General features: G+C 35.3%; 1 protein-coding gene across 4 annotated transcripts in view; it reads left to right on the forward strand.

The window, feature by feature from the left end:
• TBC1D5 (TBC1 domain family member 5) overlaps positions 1-13669 on the forward strand; it is a 323581-nt gene that overhangs the window by 14087 nt on the left and 295825 nt on the right. For 3 of the 4 annotated variants that reach the window (XM_064444304.1, XM_064444309.1, XM_064444308.1), the window contains exon 2: positions 11319-11380. The gene's annotated coding sequence lies outside the window, so the exon portion shown is untranslated. Of the gene's footprint in view, positions 1-4706; positions 4791-11318; positions 11381-13669 lie in introns of all 4 variants that reach the window. The other variant, XM_064444307.1, reaches the window with a different exon arrangement.

Consider the following 13669-nt stretch of genomic DNA (forward strand, 5'->3'; position numbering starts at 1 on the left):
TCTTAGACTTGGACCGTGAGAGCACAGCAAAGTTTTGAAACACACAGAAGTGAAGTAGACTTGCATTTATTGAGAACTTTCACTTTGTATCTTTTAGTTCTATAGCTCACACACTCGACCAGGTATACAGTCGGTGAACTGAGAATTTTTGTTCAAGGAATCTCTAGTCCAGCAGGTGGAATAAAGGAGGGTGAATGAATAACTAGGGCTTTGAATGGTGACCTAGACTAATAATTAAACATACAACTGTCTTGGTAATCCTTGAGTGATGTAATCTTCATGTTATCTTGTCATGTGACTAGAAGACAGATGCAGCAAATTTCTTTATACATTTAAGAGCATGTGAAATTTGTATTCATGGCACACCTCTCATTATCCTGATGGTAATCCCTCATAACAAAAAATGTTAAAGAACTTTAGGATACATTTTCTAAGTTGATGTATTTTGCATTAGTAAAAGTAGGGAAAATTGGGAAGTACAGGGTATAAAACTTACATAGGCATTATTACTGCTGTTTATGGCTGACTTTGCTAAATATTTAGATTTTGGGCTTTAACTGATTTCATTGATTAAGCTATTTTATTTTTTTCGTAAGTATTACTTGCATTGTGTGTATAAATTTAAGGTTAAAATGAAATCGATATTTCTAATGGATAGGTAGCCTATGCCATCTCTTTCTGACAAGCATGTGACTTCGTGAAATAAGTATTGTGTATGATGTTGTACATTAATGAAAATACCTTTAACAGTGGTATAGGAATTACTTAAATGCAGTGTATTTTTCAAACTAGTTCACTTCCTCACAGCATATATTCTCTGGCTTTTCTAGCATTTGAGAGGATACCTGTTGTCTTGCTTTGCTGTTCTGAAGACATTTGTCTCTGTTATGGAAATTAATTGATCTGATGGGTCAGAGGAAATATCTATTGGTTGCCCCAACGTTTTTGCTGCGTGTCAAACAATACACTTGTTATTGTTATGAATTCTTATGTAAAATGGATAGTAAAGTGCTGGTATGGCTAAGTGAAATAGTGCATTACTTTCTGGATACCTGCTGAGTAAGTACTTAGATCATGAATTCAAACATTGAAGTCCTGGACTTCTGGATGCTTAAGATTTGTTCCAGGAAGAACAGGTTCTTTTAAGTCCTGAGTGACTTCACTGTTGGCTTCAGTGATGGAGTGACCTGCAGCTAAACAAACTTGAACTGACCAATATAGATATAATCAAGATAGATTTGCTCGAAGTGAGAGGTGGGAAGAAGAGGGTGTGTGCCAATCAGTTAAGTTAAACTATTGTCTGTTGTTTCTGGCTCTGTTTCTAGACATCAACTGTTTATTTCTGCTGTTACTCTTCTGTAGTGGTTGTGGTGTCTGCAGTATGTTAACATCAGTTTACTTGGCATGGGTTAGAATATTATTTCAAATAAAGTCATATCTAAAATTAAAAAGTAGACATTGATGAATCTGATTTTCAATGACTGGCAGCAGAAATCTTATACATTGTGCAATTACACTGGAAGATACATTGAAAGGGATTTAGTGAATGTAGGCTATTTTTTAGATAGATTTGTTTGTGGAGTATGGATGGGCAGAATTATGTAGGACAATACAGGTGAGGCTGAGAATCAGGAGTTCTGGAAGGATAACTATGGATAACTTCTGAGTAGAAAATATGGTATTTTTAATCACCTTTATTTGAATTAAGATCATTAAATAATGTATCTTAAGGCTGTTACTCTTTAAACAGGATGAATTTTAGAGTCTGATCTGTGTCAGTGAAGTGTCTTATGTTGCAGTCTTGTGGGTAGCAATCCAATTTCCATATGCCTAATAAAATACAGATACTTTGAAGGTTAGTCAGTGAGCAGATCTGAACAATTGTTCAGATTTAAGTAGTGTAAGAAAAAAACATTGGCTAAAAGCTGGTTAAAACCTTAAAGGACCTATTAATAAGGAGTCTTGGTACTGGAATTTAGGGTGACAGCAGGAAAAATAAGATTAGTCAGGAAAACCTCCCATGGTTGTTATGGGCCCAGGTCATGTATATTTGCCTTGCTAACACCTTTTTAGTGTGTTTAAAAATATCCAGAGCTTATGACATCAAAAAATTCACTGTGTGGAAAAAATGAAATGATTCCTTATTGTTGGCTGTGGTGTTATGTTTGACTTTGAAGAAACTGGCTTGTTTTACAGTTTCAGTCAAAGATCAACGCAATCATTTGAGCTTTGACTTTCTCTTCCAGGAGTCTGACAGAGCTGGCGGCATTTTCTTCTGTCAGGCTTTTGTTGTTTAAGATCAACTCTTTGACTCACTGACACTATAATGAGGAGTAAACAAGCCCTATTTCTCTGAGACAATTTGTAGTATGTTTCTAGTGGATTCTGAATTTAACAGTGTTCGTTTAACAGTTGTTAAATCATGTAGCTGTAGTAAACTTCTTTAATAGTGCTAATAATTGTGTCGGGGAAATGAGTATCACAGCCCCATATGGAGGGGTTTATCTTCGGTCCTGATCCTATCAGCTTCTGGCCTCCACGGCTACCTGTCTGCTTGCTTCAGAATATTGTCTCCTTGGTTCTCCTCCTGCATTTAACCACTACTTTGTAGTCACTGTATTTCAGATGTCCTGCTTGGCCTTTGTTCCCCTACTGATAAATACGTTGGGTAATTGCAGGTCCACATGTGCTTCTGCTTCCAATCAACTACATTAATACATAGGGCTTAAAAGTATGTGTCTGTCTGAGAATAGGTACTTAGCCAGGTTTAGAGGGTGGGATGTTGCTGAGAAGCAAAGGTTTAAATTTCGTGTAACGTCTGTGATGAGAGAACATAACAGCGGTACCTCTTAAAACCACCATAAGAATCAACATCTACAGGTACTGATCCTATCTAACAGGTATATAAACATCTGAAGCCTTCTGGATCTCTGATGTTAAAAAGAAGACAGGATGTTGTGTCTTGCAGAACCTGTAATACAAATAAGTTTAAAAAAAAAAGAGAATTACTGGATTCAAGATTCCATTTCTTTTTTAAATTCTGTGTTCTAACCAAAAAATGTTATCTTAGTTTACTTCTCAGTGGCTGGTGTCTGTTCACTATGCAATTTATTGTTCATTAATGACGTTTTCAGCAGGCTTGAAAGTTATGATAATTAGGTAACAAGAGTTAAAGGAAAGTTATGATGACATAATTATTTGAGGAAATTTGCATCTTGTATTCCAAATTCCATATGGGGTAAGCTAAAGCATTATTTCCATGATTTTTCAGTACTTCCACACAGTTGTTAATTAACATTGAAATCTTTCGTTAACAAGTGAAATTACGTATTCAGAGTAGAGAACAGGTTACCTGCTTATTTACCTGGAAAAGAATGGAGATTGGGTAATTCTGGATACGCCTTACTAGAGTTTTGTTGTAAAGTTTTAGGTAAGAAAGGAGCCTCTTTAGGATGAGGAAAAGATAAACCTTCTCCCATGCATCCGAAGATTAATATATCGGAGTTGGTCTTAGGCAAATCAGCAGTGCATGTTCCTTGATTTGAGGTTCTGTGGACAATTCCATGCAGACGTAAGTTTTCCACTCAGTGAACAAAAAGACCAGGAAGGAAAAAAATATCAGATGGTTTGGGAACACTAAGTCAGCAAAACTCCTGCAGGACGGAAGGGTGGTGCCTTTGCCAACACTTGTTTTTTGGCTACTAAGTTGCTGGAGCACTCCCACGGCCATGGGAGAGCAGGTTCAGTAAAGTCCTTTTCGCACCAGAGAATTATCTTGTACCTGTTACACCCTAGACTGCTGCTGGGTATTTTGGGTATGACATGCTTACAGTCTCCTGTCTAAAAGTTTCCTGTTGTAGAAATTAGAAATTAACTGAGGGTACTAATGGAGTTCAGGGGACCTACATGATGGCTGAATATCGTAATCGACAGAGAAAAGATTAAATCTCAAGTGTTTCCCTAACAATGCACATTTTTATACAAAGTACAAGCAGAGGTAGGAATGAGAGTGCAAATGGCTGATCTCAGGCAGAGCAGAGATTGGATTCTCTGCTTTGGGTCAATCCTCAAACCACATGCACCTAGTACAAGGACGGTACTACCTGTTTTTAGTCATGTAACAACAAGGTTCTTTTTGTTTGCAAGCTGCCTCTATAGATTGAATAACAGGTATCATGATCATCACCAAACACCAATGAAACTGGAGACTAACAGAAGCTGCAGCTTGCATATTTCACTTTCCATTTCACTGGTAATTGCACTATAGGAAAGTGGCATATGTAGCTGATAAAAAGTTTCATTAATAATTCTAAACATAATAAAGGGAAAAATGCATCCATATATATGTGTTTAGTTGAATTAGCTTTAGAAAGCATTGGTACAAGTGTGTTTTGTGAATCATCAATCAACAGAGTCACATCATATAGATAGGATAATCATCATAGATAGTGAAGGCTTTATATGGAAAATAATGAGGGTCCTAATTTAGAGGTGGCACAAATGAAAAGAGTTTTTGCTTAGTTGGAAAAGGTTATTTTGTTGTTTTCAGCCCCCATTGGAGCCCTTAATGCCTAATCTGTAATGCCTAAAGAAGTGAAAAGTAGCAACTATTTCTTCCCCAAGTAGGAATTAGATACATAGTTGCTAATCTGAAGCATTTACCCAATTTAAATCTAATGCGGAGTAATTTTCTTCTTCTGTTATAGGAACCTAAATTCTTCTGTATCTGATTCCATTAATGAATTACTAAACCTGGCTCAAAACTTTTTCATGTAACAGTTAGAAAAGAGGTGAGTGCAGTACTGTTATAGCATGTAAAATATTAATTTGCCTTAATGAGAGATTTACTTTTAGTTAAAGGAATGTAAACAGTGAATGTGTACAAAATATATCAAATGAATCTTTGTCTGAAATAACAAAAAGTGATTTTTTTGATTTTCAGACCTAATTCAAACATGTAATTTAATGCAGGCATAATCTTATTAAGTCAGTAGTTAATGTTCTAATAATAACATTAATTCTGTCTTCCTTTAGGTGCTTTGTATAGCAGAGTATACTGCTGTGTAACTTTTTACCGGTAGGATTCAGTCATGGTTTAGTCCCAGACAGCAATTAAGCACCACACAGCCTCTCGCTCACCCACAGTGGGATGGGGGAGAGAATCAGAAGAGTAGAAGTGAGAACACTTGTGGGTTGAGATAAAAACAGTTTAATAATTGAAATAAAATTTAATAATAATAATTGTAATGAAAAAGAAAGTAACAAAAAGAGAAATAAGACCCAAGAAAGACAAGTGATGCAAATGAAAAACAGTTGCTCACCACCAAATGACCGATGCCCAGTCTGTCCCTGAGCAGTGGCTGCATCCCGGCCAACTCCCCCCAGCCTATATGCTAAGCATGACATCATATGGTATGGAATATCTCTTTGGTCAGTTGGGGTCAGCTGTCCTGGCTGTGCCCCTTCCTGGTTTCTTGTACACCTCCACCTTTCTCGTTGGCCAGCCAGTATGAGAAGCTGAAAAGTCCTTGACTGCTCAGCAACAATTAAAACGTCACTGTGTTGTCAACATTATTCTTATCCCAAACCCAAACCACAGCACTGTACCAGCAGGTTCCCGTTAATGTTCATTATCTTGAAAATCTTTTGAAATCTTCACAATTGTGTTTTTCTCAAGTCCTTTTTGTTTAGGTTGTCTTAATTAAAAAACAACCAAAAAAGTCATGGCATGGGACTTTGTTTTTCCTATTTACCACCAGTTATCTTCTGAGAAATAAAATCACAGACTTAAATGCTGCCATTTAAGTTTGTTAGTTGAATCTTTCCTTCCCTTTTTGCTGTTATATGGTATGCTGGCAAAATCATGGCATTTTCAACATTGTTTTTCATACAAGACTGGTATTCATCAGCCTTCTAATTTATCTGAGTAACTTACAGGACATAGCAATTTCTGACATGTACTTTTGTCTTTTGCAGACCAGGTGTTTCTATCCTTTTATATTTAAATGTGAAGCCCTGATTTTTACTACAAATCTAATGATCTGTTTGGGATTTCATTTTAAAAAGTGCTCCCAGTCTCACTGTAGTGGATAAACCAACTTCTTTTGTACAGTGCTTGCTAATAGAGGTGGCTATTTTATTGATGAATATGGAAAAAGTGTGTAGTCCAGTGCTTTGTTCCATTCCTCTAATTTGTGACACCAGTAATAATGGATGATGAATGAGATATCCAAAACATTAATAAATTATCTTAAGAGGTATACTAAATCAAAGAGGAGGAGACTAAGAAATAATCTCATATAATGCCTCCAAGAAAAGTAAGCTAATTCCAGAGTCATTTATTCAGCAATATGCAAAAACCCAGAGAAATTTGTTGAAATTGAACTGCTATAGTTAGTATGATTTTAATATAACTCAGCGTTCCAAATGTGCTATTCTAGACATTTGGATCACCAGCTTCAGGTGGCAAGAGATGTAAAACGTACAGACTAAAATCATTCTTAAATATTTAAGTTAAAACATTGAGTTTAAGCATTTTTAAAATAAAACCCAGCAATTTTGTCCTACATTGATGATGCTTACATCCTCTTCCCTAAATTCATCTATCTACTAACAGGGTTGAAATTTGCAGCAGTTTTCTGCTGTACTTTACATTCACTAACTTGATTCTGTGTGAAATATTCACTTGTTGTAAGAGAAGTTGTGCAGCCTTTTTTTTTTTTTTTTTCAGTGAAGTTTCCATGTTTTGTCCATTTGGATGCCACGAGTTCTCCCCATGACATTGGCTGCCTCGGGAGCCTTCGTGTCAGAAGAGGTATTTGGCTGCTTACACAGTGTTCATGTGCTATTTTGCTATAGACAGGGAGCAGCCAAGTAGCGAGTCAGCTTTATGCAAAAAAACTATAGCTATTCTTATTAATCTGTTTCTTATTAATATTAGTAAGTCCAGTGAAATTTAGTCACCATTATAAAATGGAGCGAGATTTAGGGAGTGCAGATGTTAGTGATATTGGTAGAAATAAACATCCTGCAGGTGGCATAAGGTTTCTGTTTCACAAGCTGACAGTTTCAGGTTCTGTGAATGTGGTTTTTATCACATTTAGGTGACCTATGTGTGGGCTTAGATAATTTTGTCATAAAAATAAGCAATGTGGCTTTTGTCCTCACCCTGTTCTCCTTTTTTGGTATTTTCTTTCCATGCCTTTGCTGGGGTTTATATGGCTGTATGGAACTGATCCACTGACTTCCTAATTTTGTATTTGGTGCTTCAACAAATAGGGCATCTGAAATAAAAATGCAGTTGGAAAGAATAAGTTTTCAGCCATGTTTAAAAAAAAAAAAAAGGTAACTGATTCAGTAATATATTTTGTGACAGCAACAAAGGAATGCTTTGGCCTCAAGCGTATTACTTGAGAAATAAGGATCTTAAATGTAGGGTTGTATGTCATGTGTATGACATTTGAGGGCTTATTAGAATCAAGAAGTCCACGACTAAGGTTCTTTTTTGAAAAAGAGAAAAGAACTTTAGCAAAATGTGAGTATGAAATAACTGTAATTTAATTTTTTGCCCAGTCCATTTATTTAAGCATTAATTTTCATAATTTCTCATTAATAGACAATGTGTTGTTTAAATAGCATAGTAATTGTGCTTTTTCAAACCCATAGAAGTGTGTCTTTAATTGGAAAAACAAATTTTGCTACCAAAATACAGATCACATAGTTTGGAGTACTTCTAGGTTAATGTCTTATGGAGGAGTCAGCAGTGAATACTGCAGACCAATACAGTGAAGGGTTAATTGTAAAACCTGATAATAAGTTTTATTTTTGTATAGTTGAAGAGGTTGGTAAAATGTACACTTACTGTTGATCATTAGAATACAAAACTATCTGTTAAAATCAATTAACATGCATATCTGATGACTGATTGTATAAATATGAAAGTCAAATAATTGTAATCGTTAACCATGGCTTCAGGTCATATGAGTTGTCAGCTCAAAAAAACTAGAGGAAAAAGAGGTTGATTTGCATATATTTTATGTGGCATGCTGTACATGTGGGAATTTGAGATAAACCTTTGCTACTAATCTGCTTGGTTTTATCTAAAAATCGACTAGGAAACGTGGGTCATAACAGTCAAATGAGCAATGTGTTTTATTGATAACAGTTGATTCAGTAGTTTGGGATTTAACGTTTTACTATGTTTTAAGATTTTTAAAATTGATTTTGTACTAAGACAATTGTGCAAGAAGATGGTTAAAAAGTTACTTGAGAAATATTCAAAGTTCTTACCAGGAACATACTCAAAATTGTCCTTTAATTGTAAGGCTGGGTTACTTTTAAAATTTTTCATTAGGCTTATACAAAATGTATAACAAGCACTTCTTTGCTTTTTACAATAAAAAAAATCAGATTTATTAAAAATTTTGATGAAGTACTGTACTGAGTCACAAAAGTATCTTTCTATGTGAAGTGGACCAAACAGAAAATTTTTAATTTAACTGATCAATTTTAATAAATAGAGGGGGAGAAGTGTGGCAGAGGAACGAGGCTTCTGGCCTGGAAAGGATTTACGTATTATTTAAGTTCCTGACTTTAATAACCCTTTGCGGTATGTTTTTTTTCACTGATAATGCAAAATATTCTATGTTACTCATAACAATTGAAAGAATCCTTGAAATGTGAGTCAGAATATAGCGGTCAGTACCTTACATTACTTATAATTTGGTCAAGCTTGTCCATCCAGCTTTTCTCTTTTCCCCTGTGTTCACTCCTGAACATAAAAAAAAAATAATAAAATTTCCTGTCCTAAAGTTTGAAATTATATGGTAATGTCTTTCTAAAATTTCCTCTGGCTCCTAGGTTCGTGAGTTCCCAAAGGGAAGAAGCAGCAGTATGGCATTTCTTTTGATCTAATTTGTACCTGCAAACTAAGAAACTTTCTGATGATGGCAGTATCAAAAGGTGGAGAATAGCAGAAGATTTTGTTGCTCAGTGCTTATTGTGAGCCTTATTTATAATTTTGTCATTGTAAATATTTGAAGTGGGTTCTTCGTTATGTGGTCCAGTGCAGTTCCTTGCGTTACCACCCAAATTAAGTTGAGCAAGGTGGCCTTCTTATTGTAGCTTCTCAGCCTGGGCAGAGTACAGAACACACACAATTACTTGATTTCTGGTATTCTTGCCCTGTGAAGTATACCTGAATGGCACTGCCTTTTGCTTCAGTCTTCTCTTGATCAGTATTTTGCATGATCTGTTGGGTAAAGGCATTTATACTGTGTTTGAGGGTTGGGGGGAAAAGGACCAGCTGGCAGAACAGAAGAATGGAATCAATTCAATTTCAGTCCTTTACCCCTTGTGTAGGATGGAATTTGCATTTAATTGCAAGAGAGAGAAAGGTGGCTGTATCCCAGGTCATTGTCTGTTTTGTGTCCTTTCTTTAAATGATTCACATGTCTGTCTGAGCGGAGAATTATGACCCTCTAACTTGGACAGAAATAGTTGTGTAAGGGGGTCAGTTCTGTAGCCATAGATTAGAAGCCCAAATTAAACATGAAAGTAATTAAAAACTAAGCAGATTTTTAAAGGGAGAGAGAAAGTGTGGTTTTAAGACATCGGTGACTGCAATAACAGTTTTAGCTCTACTCTAACCCACTGGTGAAAAATCACTTTGCTATCAGAGACTCCCAAGCTGCAGATGAATGAAGATGATCTATGACTAAGTAGTACTTCCTAGAGAAGGTCTGATTCCAGAATCTCAGAATCATTCCTGAACCATTGTACGTCCCAGTAATCCTCAAAATCTTTTGATGTGTGAAGATGTATACTGCTTTTACAAAGATCCATTACTTTAAAAAAAAAAAGGGTTTGGGATATGTATGATTTGTTTTGGGGGTAGATGGGATTTGCACATGTGGTGTGGGAATGAATGGTAGTTCTCAGACAGAAATCTGGGTGCTAAGGGAGAATACCGTAGCAAAAAACCACCAGTCTCGTTTGTCCCACTTCAGAAACATACGTTGTGAGAAAAAAGTGCTTCAGATTCCTTAAAATATATAAGTTTTTTGTACTCTTGTGTTTTGGGGCTTGCAGTGTTATTAGCTCAAAGGGGAGGTATGCTTTTTCATGATGACTATATTTAGCCAGGAGGAACAGTCCTTTTTAAAGCAAATTGAAATGAGTGTACGAGAGCGTGAAATTATCAGCAGCGCTGGTGCACATTTACATTACTTCTACATACTCTTTTGAATGACCACACAACAGAACAAGTACTTCATTTCCACTGTGTTGATTTTTCTTGACAAAACATGGCAGTCTATCCAAAGGAGAGTGTTTAGCCAAGATAAATATAAAATTTATGATTAAGCAAAGTGTTTCCTTATTATAATCCCTAAAGAGAATTTGAGACGTGTTAAATATAATGTGCCCAGGTAGTTTTAAGAGTAAATTATCCTTTATGCTTTTAAATGCTGAAATACATCAACACCATCAAACATTTGAGATCTTACCAGCAGAAACAACACTGCATACTTGATTCCCTTTGAACCAAGTAGCAAAATGCCATGCATATATGCAATATATAGCCTCAGGTTTGATGTATTCATTCAGTTTTACAGCCCTGTACAGAGATCAAGAATCCATGTCAGTGGCATGGTTTATAAAACCATGTCTCACTCTTTCCTGTAATGTGTGTAATAGAAGAAAGCAAATAAACTTTTTTGCAAGAATGGATAAAAATTGAGAACATGATTACACTTCTGCCACATTTCTTTAACTGCTATATTTATGGAACACCACTTTGAAGAAAACTATGGCGACTGTCAATACTATTCATTAAAATAAATGGAGAGTGAACACTGGCTCAGGAGATGAGTGGATTTTGACCTTTGTGGTGCCGGTGTTGGCTTTGGAGTGCAGTGTTCTAATTAAATTGTGAATGTACTTAGATAGTAGATATTAAATGATCTCACTGTATTCTTTCAAGGACTATGAACTTCCAAAAGCAAGGATAACATTAGATGTCAGCCAAGTATTTTGTCCTTCTCGTGGTTTGTCTTTACATCTGAATTAGTGCCAGTTTGCACAGATTGTGTGTCAGCTTAAATACAAGAAACAGGCCTCAGTCTGCTTGAACTCGTTCCACCAAAGACTTCTAAAAACTTTCGGTAGTCTGCAAACTGTAATGGTTGTTTCACATTAAGTTGCTTTGTAGAATTATAAAACAGCTTTTCTTGTGCTTTCAAATAAAATGTTGTCATCCACTAATGAATGAGATACCATCTGTAATAATTAAGGTTATTCTACTTGTTTTCCCCCTGCAGCAAAACTTCTGAAGGTTTGCAGAAGACAGTAAGAGAACCACCAAGAAGGCTATTGCAGTATTGTAAGTACTGCACCCAGGAAGAAAAAAGAAATACGTAAATTAGGAATGTTGTAAAGAGATTTTTTTTTTTTTTGGGTGGGGGGAATGAGCTACATAAAGGGATTATGTGTAAAATACAAAGCAGGATGTATTGTAGCAATCATGTTAATAATTTACAAGGGAAAAACTGCACTCCTGTAAAATCTAAAATTGTATCCTTGTGCAGTGTAATCAGGAATTTACCAATAGCAGTGAAAAATATTTCTCTATCCACCAAAGATTGATCTAGTTTATATACATTTGTTTATTTAAAACTATGAGAATTTAGAAAATCATTGTAGTTTTGTAGGTTTGTCATTTGTTTTAGTGACTTATTGTTTAGGTTATTTTGCAGAATTATTTATTTGCTGATTTATTTATGTATTTCATTATTTATTTATTTGATTATTTAGTAAATTATTTATCTGATGAATTATTAATACATCTTCATGACATGCTTTAAATTATTTATAACTTAATTTTGAGTTTATTGCTTTTCGACGCTGCATTGTTACTGACTAGTTTTGATTTTTTTTTCTTGGTTCTTGAAAATTAAAGTACTAGCTCTAAGGCAAAAGTATATTCTTTGCAGAATCCATAGATGGTTTTCAGTGAAGTAATTTACCATGTAGATACTAATTTTGTTTAGCTTTATATTGCTTAATATTACCTTTCTACTTTTTTAGCTTTTGCTTCTATTATTTCATACATGTGTCAAGATCAAATGAGTGACCTTTAAGGAGCGAAGATAAATGTTTACTTTAAAATGTGTAGAAACAGAGTAGTTCTCTGTCCTTTAATAAGTACTCTTTAATTATTCTTAAAGTTAACTTCAGATATTTTTGTCCCAATAAAATAGATGTGTTTTAAATTAGACTTTTGATATTTGAGGTAAGGCATTTAACTTCTAGTAAGAAAATAACATATTTGCATTAATAACTCATATGGAGAGTTCCTTTTCAGCAGCAAGGTTTTAAATATATGGGGAGGAATGGGGGTATCTTTAGACGCATGCAGAAGATGATGTGTCAAGGGGGGAAGGTGAGTAATAGGGGTTTTTTCCCCCCACAGTGTTTTTTGCACACATGCAAATTTATAAGCTCCGAAAATTTAGCACATCTATGTTGTTGTGTGTGAACTACTCTCAGGTTCTGTGTTCACAAAGAATCATTCCTAGTGCACAACATGTTGTTGTAAAGCCTGTTTTTGTGTCACTTCTTTTGCCTATTAAAAAGGTCTGAAATCTCATCTTTTTCCCCAAAGAGGCTTGAGTCAATGTATAAAAGCAGTGTAAGGAGACAATTCTAGGCTTCACGTATGAGCACCAGCTCTACAGAGTTTGAAACAGTTGCCTGGGATCAGAATTTGACTCCGAGTCAATTCTGATGGGTTTTTCAGGACCGATGAGTCTCCTAACCTGAAGTTGCCTATTTGACCTCAGACGCCAATGAGTGACTCAATGGGCAGTCTGAAGCCACCTTGCAGGAGGAGCGATGTGACTGACAGCCCTGTTTGAGAGCTGTAATGAATAGGGCAAAGCAGCAGTTCCTCTGCAAAAGTGCCGTGTGCATAACGTGGCCTTTATTCTATGTTTAGTGCTTGAAATGAATTACTATATACTTTAAAGTTTTAACGCAGCATGGAAAAGCTGCATTGTACATTTCAAGTTTCAATGCTGTTGAAATACAGTAGAAATGGCCTCTGTAGACAGGTTTCACTATAGAACTTAAATTATGCATGTGTATATCCAAATTCCTTATTTTGAAATATTGAATGTATGAATATTTAATTTGTATCTTGCTTTAGTATCTTCATATGCTTGCCTTAAAGGAAGCTGTTTCCTTTGATTTATATACATGGATAAAAATGTGTACAGTATGTATCAATGGTTTTTCTCTCTACGGTGTTAGATGAACAGCTTTAGATAATGATAGCTACTGATTTTTATTCTGCAGCTTGCTACCATTGTATAAAATGTAAATTTGTCGTATTTGTTCTATTAATCTTGCTTGAATTTCAAATTCATTTGCTTTCCAGAAATATTTTCTTAATTACATACGTTAAGAAAAGTCAAGTATGTTGCAGATCTTAACGATGCAGTATTTTTGGTCTGTGCACAGTAACAAAGCTCTGAATATTATTATTTGGGGCAGAGTTCCAATCTGAAATTTACATTTCTCCTTATTTGAATGTTTTCACTGAAGCTGAGAACTCCAAGGGAGTTCCTCAACATATACTAGTTTATGCGACATGCTCTATGAAATTTAGTAC

The sequence above is a fragment of the Phalacrocorax carbo genome, chromosome 2 (assembly GCF_963921805.1).
Source record: "Phalacrocorax carbo chromosome 2, bPhaCar2.1, whole genome shotgun sequence".
NCBI classification, from domain to species: Eukaryota; Metazoa; Chordata; class Aves; order Suliformes; family Phalacrocoracidae; genus Phalacrocorax; species Phalacrocorax carbo.